Source organism: Balaenoptera acutorostrata, chromosome X (assembly GCF_949987535.1).
Source record: "Balaenoptera acutorostrata chromosome X, mBalAcu1.1, whole genome shotgun sequence".
Classification (NCBI taxonomy): domain Eukaryota; kingdom Metazoa; phylum Chordata; class Mammalia; order Artiodactyla; family Balaenopteridae; genus Balaenoptera; species Balaenoptera acutorostrata.
Genome location: NC_080085.1, coordinates 42,139,975 through 42,151,550, shown reverse-complemented (window position 1 = coordinate 42,151,550; position 11,576 = coordinate 42,139,975).

Here is an 11,576-nt window from a genome sequence, read left to right as displayed (position 1 = left end):
CTACAAATTTAGTGGCTTAAAACAACACAAATTTTTTATCTCACAGTTCTGGAGGTCAAAATCTGAAATCAGTTTCACTGGGCTAATGTCAAGGTGTTGGCAGGGCTGGTTCTTTCTGGAAGCTCTGAGGAAAGAATCTGTTTCCTTACCTTTTTCAGCTTGTAGTGGCCACCTGTATTCCTTGAGTATGGGTCTTTCCTCCATCTTCAAAGCCTGATTCTCTCATCACATTGCCTTCTCTTCTGTAGTCAAAACTCTCTCAGCTTCCCTTGTATAAGGACACTTGTGATTACATTTAGGGCCCACCTGGATAGTCCAGCATAGTCTCTCTATCTCAAGATCCTTAGCTTAATCACATCTACAAAGTCTTTTTTTGCCATGTAAGGTAACATTCACAGGCTCCAGGGATTAGGACCTGGATATCTTTGGGGGTGCTATTATTTAGCCTTCCACACACGGCTTTTCTAATTCAGGGCCTTTTCAATATTCTCTTAATGTAAAGGACAAAGAATCATCCCTTGTGACTCTTACCATGACAGTTCAGGTCATTGCATGGCTGTTCCCCCAAACATCTCCCACTGAAAAGTTGACCCTGGGTGTTTAAGTAAACTCCCACTCAGAAACAAACTTGACAAATATTTAAAATGTGGAGAAAGAAACGCCAGAATAAAGGTTTAGAAAGTCAACATGGGGGGTCAAAAGGTACAAACTTCTACTTATAAAATAAATAAGTCATGGGGATGTAATGTACAAAAAAAGTCAGTACAGCCAATACAGCTTTCTTCCAAATTCAAAATACAGACCCTTAATTAGAAAAGAATGCAATCATGAGCAAAGACATACTTTGAGAACCTTGGCTATATGAACATGTTGCCAATTACAGGGATAAGGTGTAGACGTTTAGTTAATTTGCTAACAATAATTCTATGACAATTGAGACGGATGTTGACAAAAAGAAGTTATTATCAGAAATCCCCAGTGGAGGGACTTCCCTGGTGGCGCAGTTGTTAGGAATCTGCCTGCCAATGCAGGGGACACGGGTTCGATCCCTGGTCCAGGAAGATCCCACATGCCACAGAGCAAGTCAGCCCGTGCGCGACAACTACTGAGGCCCGAGTGCCTAGAGCCTGTGGTCGGCAACATGACAAGCCACTGCAATGAGAAACCAGCACACCACAACGAAGAGTAGTCCCCGCTCGCCGCACTAGAGAAAGCTCACACGCAGCAACGAAGACCCAATGCAGCCAAAAATAAATAAATAAATTTATTTTAAAAATTAAAAAGAAAGAAAGAAATCCCCAGTGGAGAGAAATTAAGAGCCCATATTAAGTGCAGAGTCCTAACCACTGAACCGCCAGGGAATTTGCTAAAATGTTAAATTTAAAGAAGATAAATAGGTCTTTCTCTGGGATTTGTATGCTGAGTTTGCATGGTTAATGTCCATTCGTGGGAAAGAGTACATGAAGTGGGATGACTGTATAGAAAATAAGACCTTCCATGAAACAGCTGCCAACATTTTCACCCTCAAGGATTCTAAAGATAGGCAAGTGTGAATGTGAGAGCAGCAAATGAGCATACCAAATCTCTCATCAATCAAATAAAAGTCTTTCAAAAGGATCCCAAACACAAATATCCATTCTGTGCCTCTAATATACTGAGGATCCCTGATCTGAAACTCATGCCCAAGCTTAGATACATATTTAAGGAATCCCAAGCATTTTAACCATGGAGGAAATAAAAAGTCAGTGAAAAGTACAGGTCTTCATTTCCGTTGGGAAGTCATTAGACAATAAGCCTCATGATGGCAAGGATCATTTTTGTCTCATGTACTGGTGTTTTCCCAGTCCCCAGCCCACATCCTGGAACAGAATACGTGCTTAAGAAATACTTGCCTCATAAATGACTAAGCGAAGGAATGATGCCATTTGTGCATATTGTCACCAGATTGCTGTAGTTCTTCAGCATCACATCTCTGTATAAGGTACGCTGAGTGAGGTCCAACAGATCCCACTCCTCCCCAGGGGAAGTCCATAGCCACATACCTGAAGACTGCTGATTTTAGTAAAATCACACAGATTCTGTCTTAGTGAGATACCATGTCCTTTAATGTTCATATGAGGACGAATGAGGTGATAGCCCTGTGGTATGAAGACCACATTCACAGGAAATTGAGATGGGTCTTCTACCCTTAAGGCTCAGTGTCCACACTCACTCCCAAAGCAACCGTATCCAGTCTCATGACTCTAATAGCACCTCTAACACATGCCTTAGCTTATATTTATAATACTAGAGTTCTTCCAAACTGATTCCTCTCTTTCTCCAACACTGAGCAGAGTCCCAAGAACAATGTAGGCGTGAGCAAAACACTCAATAACTGAAAAATTATTTCCCCAGTGAGAACATGGATCTCTTGAGGCAAAGACATTTTATCTCATTCTGTAGTGTCCACCGTAGCACTCAGCAGAATGTGATGCCCAGGGGAGGGCGTGTCAGCCCCGGCGAAGAGTTGAATGGGATCATTTCTGTGTAGTCCCCCCTACCCACAAGCAGCCCAGAGACCTGACAAAACATGATCAGGAATCCAGGCAGTTATTGCTGCAGTCTGTTTTAGGAAACTCCTAGCCAGGCAAAGGAGAAATGTCTACCTGGTGTCTGCTTTTTGAAAACGAATGTAATTCCTACTCACCTGTGAAAAATTTGTCATCAACCCAGAGCCATTATTTTCTCCCCTTGTGTCTCTTTCAGGAGACAGGCAGGCTACTGAGACAGTGGAACCAAGAGAATACAGGCTTCTTACATTTCACAGTCACAAGCCTGGATGCTTCCACATACACTAATTTTGAGCTCCTCCTCTCTCCTTACACATTTACACACTGCTGTCATAAGAATTCAGGGTAGTCATGTCTCACCCAGCACCAGAAAAGAGGACTCTGGATGGCGGGCACGGGGAGAGGGAATTGGATGAAGGTGTCAAAAGGTACAAAGTTCCAGTTGTATGATAAATACTAGAGATGTAATGTACAACAGGATTAAGATCATTAACAATGCTGTATGTTATATATGAAAATTGTTGGGAATTCCCTGGCAGTCCAGTGGTTAGGACTCTGTGCTTTCACTGCCACGAGCCCAGGTTCAATCACTGGTTGGTGAACTAAGAGCCTACAAGCCACGTGGCATGGCCTAAAAAAAAAAAAGTTGTTAAGAGAGTAAATCCTGAGTTCTTATCACAAGGAAAAACTTTTTTCTTTTTCTTTTATTTTGTATCTATATGAAATGATAGATATTCACTAAGCTTATTGTGGTAATCAATCGCAGCAACATGTTTTTGGATCCGTCTGTTAGAGTAATGGAAATAAAAGCAAAAGTAGACAAATGGGACCTAATAAAACTTAAGAGCTTTTGCACAGTAAATGAAACCATAAACAAAGTGAAAAGAACCTACAGACTGGGAGAAAATATTTGCAAACGATGTGACTGACAAGGGCTTAAATTCCAAAATACACAAACAGCTCATAGAACTCAATAACAACAACAAAAAAACACCCCAAAGTCAAAAAATGGGCAGAAGACCTAAATAGACATTTCTCCAAAGAAGACACACAGACGACCAATCAGCACATGAAAAGATGCGCAACATCTCTAATTATTAGAGAAATGCAAATCAAAACTACAATGAGGTATCACTTCACACCAGTCAGAATGGCCATCATTAAAAAGTCTACAAATAATAAATGCGAGAGAGGCATCAGAGAGAGGGTGTGGAGAAAAGGGAACACTCCTACACTGTTGATGGGAGTGTAAATTGGTACAGCCACTATGGAAAACAGTATGGAGGTTCCTCAAGAAACTAAAAATGGAGTTGCCATATGATCCAGCAATCCCACTCCTGGGCATATACCCGGACAAAACTATAATACAAAAAGATACACGCACCCCAATGTTCATAGCAGCACTATTCACAATAGCCAAGACATGGAAACAACCTAAATGTCCATCAACAGATGAATGGATAAAGAAGACGTGGTATATATATACAATGGAATACTACTCAGTCATAAAAAAAAGAATGAAATAATGCCATTAGCAGCGACATGGATGGATCTAGAGATTATCATACTAAGTGAAGTAAATCATAAAGCGAAAGACAAATATCATATGATATTACTTATATGTGGAATCTAAAAAAAATGATACAAATGAACTTATTTATAGACTCACAGACATAGAAAACAAACTTATGGTTGCCAAAGGTGAAAGGGAGGGAGGGATAAATTAGGAGTTTGGGATTAACATATGCACACTACTATATATAAAATACATAAACAACAAGGACCTACTGTATAGCACAGGGAACTATATTCAATATCTTATAATAGCCTATAATGGAAAAGAATCTGAAAAAGAATATATATATGTATATCAACTATATTCAATAAAAATTTTTAAAAACTTATTGTGGTAATCATTTCATGATGTATGTAAGTTAAATCATTATGCTGTACACCTTAAACTTGTACAGTGCTGTATGTCAACTACATATCAATAAAACTGGAGTAAAAAAAGAAAAGAGGACTCTGAGCCTTGCTGCCCATGAGGAAGAGATTAACAGTTCCAGCTTGAGAATATAGCTGGCCAGGTCAACTTCATTCCCCCTTGATCCAGTGGAACCTGGAGTCCTGTATTATCACCAATATCATCAACCAACAGTAATGCGACCTAAATCATTAGCTATCTCATGGCAGTGGACCAGGCCACACATGGGAAAGTCTTTTAAAATGTAAAGTGCTCTACTATATTCATATTAATTTTTAAGTGCCATTTACTGAGGATTCACTGTGTGCTGGAGATTGTCCTGAGAACTTTACCTGCATTTGTCCATTTAACTCATAATTCTGCCAAGTACATATTATTCCTCCCACTTAATAGCTGAGGAAACTTAGGCACAAAGATGATATTAACCTAAGACAGACAGGGTTATTAACATGCCCAGTGGGAAAGTGGCTGAGTTAGGATTTGAATGCAGGTCTGTCTGTCTCCAAAGGCTAAACTCTCCTAACCACTACATTTCTATAAAAAGAACCTTAAAGTTTTGGAATTATTGGGAATGTTATGATTCCTTAACATAACTAGGAGATGTTATACAATGTTGCTAATTCATGTGTGGTGTGTGGACTAGCAGCATGACCTGGGAACTTGTTATAAGTGAAGAATCTTGAGTCCCAACTCAGACCTCCTATGTAAAGATGAGCATTATCCTGAACAAGATGATCAGGGGTTTCCGGTGCATGGTTGAATTGGAGAAACACTAGGGTAGAACTCTGCTGGTCACCATAAATTACTAGCAGATGAAACGGTCTATTCCATTCCGATGTCCTGGAGCTCCTCCTGCTGGCAAAACACCTGTGTTTCAGGCCCCACTGCCTGCATTCAGGCCTTTACCTCCACTGGCTCATTTATTAAATTCAGAACTTGCTACACTGAGGCACTGAGGATTCATCAGTGAACAATCACAAATCACAGCACACATGGAGAATTTACAATCTACTGGTGGAAGGCAGAGATTAAACTAAAAATAAATTATATATTGGATGATGTTAAGTAAAAACATGCCAAAGACATGCACACAGCCAAAAGTATTTGTATTGAGAAGCACGACTGATTTTGAGCCAGCTAAGATAAATAATTATCTTTCTGAGCAGAAAGGTAAATAACTATTTCACAGAGCACTATAAATTGAGACCTGGTTTGCTCAAAAAAATGTTATTGGGGACTTCCCTGGTGGCGCAGTGGTTAAGGAGCTGCCTGCTAACGCAGGGGACACATGTTTGATCCCTGGTCCGGGAAGATCCCACATGCTGCACGGAGCAACTAAGCCCATGCACCACAGCTACTGAGCCTGCGCTCTAGAGCCCACGAGCCACAGCTACTGAGCCCACGTGCTGCAACTAGTGAAGCCCGCGTGCCTAGATCTGTGCTTCACAACAAGAGAAGCCACCGCAGTGAGAAGCCCGAGCACCACAACAAAGAGTAGCCCCCACTCACCACAACTAGAGAAAGCCCACGTGCAGCAATGAAGACCCAACGCAGCCCAAAATTTAAAAAAAAAACTGTTACTGAAACCCCCAAAGCATTAGAAAGAACTAGAATGTCATGGTTTTGCAAAATCTCGGGAGAGATTTCTGATGTTGGTCTACTTCAACTTACCCTAACCAGGAGGTGCTGTAATCAAATAGTTCTTGGCCCCCTTCATCTGTAGAGGACAGAACTTAGGTCTCCGCCCAAGATGTAAAGAGGCAGGGCAATGAGGGTCTAAAGAGTCCCCAAGCCAAAAATATGTTCTATTGTCATCCCTCTCTATATCCATACTACAATCTAATCAAGATAAAAACATCAGACATATCCAGATTGGGGGACAGTCTATAGAATACCTGGCCAATACTCCTCAAGACTGTCAAGGTCATGAAAAACAAGGAGGGAGTGAGAAACTGTCATAGACTAGAAGAGATTGGAGAAACATGATAATTAAATGCAACGTGGTGCCTAGATTGGATTCTAGATCAGAAAAAGAACATTAATGGAAAAGACTGCTGAAATCCAAAAAAAGTTTGGAGTTTTACTTAACAGCAATGTATCACTGGTGGTTTCTCTGTTTTTGACAAATAAACCATGGAAATGTAAAATCTTAATAATGGGGAAAATTGGGCGAGAGTTATACAAAAACTCTTCACACTATCTTTGCAACTTTTCTGTAAATCTAAAATTATTCCGAATTAAAAGTTAAAAAGAAAAAACAAAAACCTCAGTTCAAATACTGGCAAAAGGTTGATACTTGTTGAAGCTGGGTGGTAAGTACAAGGTGGAGTCATTTTACTTGTTTCTTCACTTTAAAGTATGTTTGAAAATATCCATAATAAAACTATTTTAGAGAAAAAAGCTCATTCTGATTCTTTGAAATATTTCAGAAAGCAAACGTCGCAAAACGAATTAATAAAGAAAGGAGAGAAAAGGCATCCCAAAAATAGACAACAGTCACTTTAAAAGACTTACAGAATATTGTAAACAATTATGCATTAATTCAAAACGTAGTTGATACTACCTGAATCTGCATATCAATCTTAGCATTATTAAAGGCAGGATGACAGACATTGTCAGTCAACAGGAATATATGGCAATAGAAAGTACACAACGTAGGTAGCCTCATCCACCAGAGGGCACACAGCAAAAGCAAGAAGAACTACAATCCTGCAGCCTGTGGAACAAAAACCACATTCACAGAAAGATAGACAAGATCAAAAGGCAGAGGGCTTTCTACCAGATGAAGGAACAAGATAAAACCCCAGAAAAACAACTAAATGAAGTGAAGATAGGCAACCTTCCAGAAAAAAATTCAGAATAATGATAGTGAAGATGATCCAGGACCTCAGAAAAAGAATGAAGGCAAAGATCGAGAAGATGCAAGAAATGTTTAACAAAGACCTATAAGAATGAAAGAACAAACAAACAGAGATGGGTTATACAATAACTGAAACGAAAACTACACTACAAGGAATCAATAACAGAATAACTGAGGCAGGAGGATGGATAAGTGACCCGGGAGACAGAATGGTGGAATTCACTGCCACAGAACAGAATGAAGAAAAAAGAATGAAAAGAAATGAAGACAGCCTAAGAGACCTCTGAGACAACATTAAATGCAACAACATTCGCATTATAGGGGTCCCAGAAGGAGAAGAGAGAGAGAAAGGACCCGAGAAAATATTTGAAGAGAAAACTTACCGAGCTTGCGAAAGAAAATAGCCACCCAAGTCCAGGAACCACAGAGAGTCCCAGGCAGGATAAACCCAAGGAGAAACATTCAGAGACACATAGTAATCAAATTGACAAAAATTAAATACAAAGAAAAATGAGCCCGTGTCCCTTGCATTGGCAGGCGGATTCTTAACCATTTGCGCCACCAGGGAAGTACTGGCAGACTTTTTTTAAAGCAATTTTTAGTGGATTGATAATTTTTCACAGTGCTTAGTTTCAAACATAACTAACAAAAATAAAAATAACTCAAAGAAGTATTTGTGTATAACCATTACAGATGACAAAATAACAAAAAAATAAACAAATTACAATTCATTTGTAAGACCATAAATTGAGATATTATCTACAATTTATGTCTATCAAGGCATTTTCAGAACTTAAACTTGTTGAATAAATAGTATATAATATTTAAAGGGAAACAGACTTAAGATTCTAAAATTAGTCTTCTCTGAATTAAAAATATTCTTAAGATGGATAAGAAAAATCTGAACCAGATACTTGTAATAACAAGAATGACATTCACTGGGAATTCCCTGGCAGTCCAATGGTTAGGACTCCTCGCTGTCACTACTGAGGGCCTGCGTTCATCCCTGGTTGGGAACTAAGATCCCACAAGCTGTGCGGTGCAGCAACATAAATAAATAAATAAATAACATTTACCTTCTTTAGAACTTGTTTTCACTCTATGATACTAGGAGAATCATTTTAGATGAAATCATCTTAGAAACCACAATTTTAAATTAAAGTCTTTAAATTTTCAGAACATATTAGAATGTGACATCAATCATTCTTCCACTTGGTTACAGAAAAATAAAACTACAAAATTATTCCTATTACCTAATCTAAGGTAACAGCTTAAGAAATAAGTAGTACAATATATAAAATAGATAACTAATAAGGACCTATTGTATAGCACAGGGAACTCTACTCCGTACTCTGTAATGGCCTATATGGGAAAAGAATCTAAAAAAGAGTGGATATATGTATATGTATAACTGATTCACTTTGCTGTACACCTGAAACTAACACAACACTGTAAATCAACTATACTCCAATAAAAGTTTAAAAAAAAGAAAGAAGTAGCAGAGGAAGCTTAAAGTGATATCTAGTTTCTTTATGTAAGTATTAATACATACTTTAAACACCATCTGATTGAGCATGTCAATGTATGAACTGAAATGTCCATGGCAAGGAGGCAATATTTCATCTGCTATGAGGGATAGTAAAGGAGAAACACATTTTTCCCCTAGAAGTGAGAAAAGAATGTTAAACAGAGCTAACATGTGGAAAAAAGACAAAAAAACTAGTCCCTGAAATAAAGGCACCATTAATAAGGAGAGTAATAATATTACTCATTTATTGATACTTCAAACTTTTGTCACCCATTTTGGGGAATAATGCAATATCTCTTCATTCTCATGTGTCACAAGCATCACATATATATGAATAAACATATAAAAATGCAGACTCTGCATGGTGACTAAGCATTTTTGGAACTGATTAAGAGTCTAAGTCACAGCATGCATAAGTCTTTTGTATCAAAACTGTTAATTTATACTGGCACAAATTTTCATTAAGCATACTAACACTTATTAAATGATGCAATCAAAAAATCTGGTTTCAGGAATGGAGAGACTTCTAGAATGGCTAAGTGAGGAGCTTGGCAAATCCTTTCCCCAAAAAGCAGCTACAAAATTGTCAAAAAACAACCAGTTAAAGACTCTGGAAATTGACCAAAATTATACAACAAATTGAAAAGTGCTTATTCGAGAAAATCTACTTGAATCTCAGTAGGAATAATGGGAGTCTGTAATGTTTCAACCTGGAGCTGTTCCTGCCCCCTCCAGCTCTGAGACACAGAAGTTTCACTAGGAAAGAACAGTCCCCAAGGACAAGCAGCTCTGCTGCAGGAGGCGGCTGACTTTTTTTAGAGCAGAGTGAGGAAAATTCCATGCCCAGGGGCATTATCAAAAACATCAGTGGGGCTTCCCTGGTGGCGCAGTGGTTAAGAATCTGCCTGCCAATGCAGGGGACACAGGTTCGAGCCCTGGTCTGGGAAGATCCCACATGCCGCGGAGCAACTAAGCCCATGAGCCACAACTACTGAGCCTGCGCGTCTGGAGCCTGTGCTCCGCAACAAGAGAGGCCGCGATAGTGAGAGGCCCGCATACCGCGATGAAGAGTGGCCCCCGCTCGCCGCAACTGGAGAAAGCCCTCGGACAGAAACGAAGACCCAACACAGCCATAAATAAATAAATAAAAAATAAATAAATAAATTAAAAAAAAAAAACCAACAACACTGAATCATACATTTAAAAAAAAAAAAATCAGTGATCTCAGTGGCTAACAATCAGGAAAGGTCAACATCACAGCTAGCCTGAGGCCTCAATGCTGATTGGGGCAAGCAATAAACCAACAAGTCAGTCATAAATTTAACAGGGAGATCCAGGGAATGACACAGACAAGACAGGCCTTGATAAGATCCTAATTACCAAGTGATCTAGAAGAACTGTGCACATGAGCAAATCTTCATGCATCTTCAGGAAAAACTGGAGCCAGCCCTAGCAAGGTACTCAACCCTGGTTGAACATAAAACACTAAATGTAGACAGTAAAAGCCAGGAGATACTTGGAAAATAGCTGCACTTTTAATGCATTCCCCCAAGCTACACACAGATCCATCAGCAAAGGGTAGTCGCCTTACTGCCTCAAGGTGTCTAAGTATAATCTCTGACCAATCATTGACTGACAACTAAGCTGTGCTGACGCAGGGGCTACCCTAACAAGGCCAGGCTTAAATATATAAAAACAATGTTTTTAAACACTGAGCAGAAATAAAAGCAGCCAGACACTGAGGAAAAACACTCTTTAGAAATAGTCCAAGCAAGTCACAAAACAAACAAAAACACCCTTTAGAGCAGGGATCCCCAACCCCCGGGTCCGCAGCCTGTTAGGCACCAGGCCACACAGCAGGAGGTGAGTGGCGGGCGAGTGAGAGAAGCTTCATCTGCTGTTCCCCATCTCTCCCCATCACTCGCATTACCACCTGAACCATACCCCCCCTTCGGTGGAAAAGTTGTCTTCCATGAAGCCCAGTCCCTGGTGGCAAAAAGGCTGGGGACTGCTGCCTTAGAGGTTGGGGGGATCAGAATCCAGAGTTGTTACAATATATTATCTAAAATATCCTGTTTTCACACCTCCCCCCAAAAACAACAAAAAATTATGAAATATGCAAGAAAACAGAAAAGTATGACCTATACACAGGAAAAAAGCATTCAGTAGAAGCTGTGTATGAAGGGGCCCATATGTTGCACTTAGTAGACAAAGACTTCAAAACAGCTATTATAAATATAAATAAAAGAAACTATGTTTAGAGAATTAAAGGTAAGTATGATGGCAATGACTCATCAAATAAAGAATATCCATGAAGAAAGATAATTATTTTTAAAAGTACCAAATGAAAATTTTGGAGTTGAAAAGTACAATAACTGAAATGAAAATTTCACTATAGGATCTCAAAAGCAGATTTGACCTGGTAGAAAAAAGAATCAGTGAACTTGTAGATCAATAGAGGTTGTCCAACTTGAAGAACAGGAAAAAAAGAATGAAGAAAAATGAAGAGAGCCTCAGAGACCTATAGGACAACATCAAATGTACAAACATACCTGTAATAGGAGTCTCAGAAAGAGAAGAGAATGAATAGGGAAGAAAAAAATATTTGAAAAATAATGTCCACTTACTTCCTAAATTTGATGAAAAGCATTAACC